The following is a 1,361-nucleotide window of genomic DNA, read 5'->3' on the forward strand; positions in this document are numbered from 1 at the left end:
ATTCGCTGGAATAAGAAGTGACGGTTTTGCAGTTGAGATTCTGAGCAAATGAAGCAGAATCTGGAAAATATGGAACATGGGTTTTGTCCAGAACGGACCCAATTAACTTTATTAAAGAACGGTTTGCCCAAATTCGGCTTGTACTGAGAGAAAAGCAGGGTTCTTTGAGCACGATTTTCTCAGATTTGTTGTTGCGGCCGTCCTCCAAATCTCAGCTGCAAAGCCAAATTCGTCTTGCTCTTGTTGAAAGCTGGATGGAAATATATCTTCTTGTTTATCAATTGGTTGGAAACAATCTAATTTTGTAATAGAAATCATGTTGTACTTATCTTGATTGTAACTGCTCTCTGATCTCTCTTTATTTAAATCACAACAGAGATCAGAGAGGGGGGTGATTTCAGAGGGATTCGAATGATGGAATTGAGGATGAATTAGAGATTCAGAATTGAGGATGGCAGAGAGAATGGATAATGGCTGAGAGATTGAGAGATTTCTTATTGTAATCCACTGTAACTCTGCTTTGATATTTTAATATAAATCTAGTTGCCATTTCATCTTTGATCCTGAAGTAACCCAGCAGCATTCGTTGGCGGCTAAGGACCCAGCCTTCGGTGGAGTACGTTGTTGATGTATTATATCTTTATGCTTCATGTGTGGTTTGATTTCTTTCTTTTACTCTATTCAGTAATCTGACGCACTTTACTGTTTTACATATCAGCGTTATTAGATATACTTGATTGTATACTATCGTTATCTGCAACAGGAATGCTATGTTATCATTTTAACTTTGTATCGCATTGTTGTTCCTTTTGATAATTGATATAACATTGTTGTCCCTTACAGATTGTCATTCGATTACAGATTAACCGCGCTGTATGTTCCTAAATCGGTACAACTGTATGATGTATTCTTAAATTGTGACTGTTGTTTATTCGGGATTGATGTTCCGTTACAATTGTTGTTACTTTATAACTGTGATTCATGCATATTGTATCGAAGCTCGGATTATTGTCCCTTTTAATGATAAGTGTGTTGCGTGCTTGATTTGGATTGTTGTACATTCATATTTAGTTGCTGTTCCATTTCTGAATTGTTGTTTCATTTCAATTGCTGGTATATTTCAAGATTGCTGATTTGTTTCATTTACTTGCCATTTCTTAAGGACAGACTCAGGCTATAGTGAGTGTCAGCTTCTGCTATTTGGCTCCCAGACCTCTGATCTGCTCCCGTCAGTTATGAAAGGGATAGGTTATTGCCACCAAACCCTTGGCTGATGTGTTTTTCTATTTCATTGTTATTTCCTTTACTTGCCATTTCATTTACATTCATCAAGGACGATCTTAGGCTGTAGTGAGCCCCAG

Source organism: Pinus tabuliformis, chromosome 4_1 (genome assembly GCF_031772625.1).
Source record: "Pinus tabuliformis cultivar Carrire ecotype Pingquan chromosome 4_1, CPIR1, whole genome shotgun sequence".
Lineage (NCBI taxonomy): Eukaryota > Viridiplantae > Streptophyta > Pinopsida > Pinales > Pinaceae > Pinus > Pinus tabuliformis.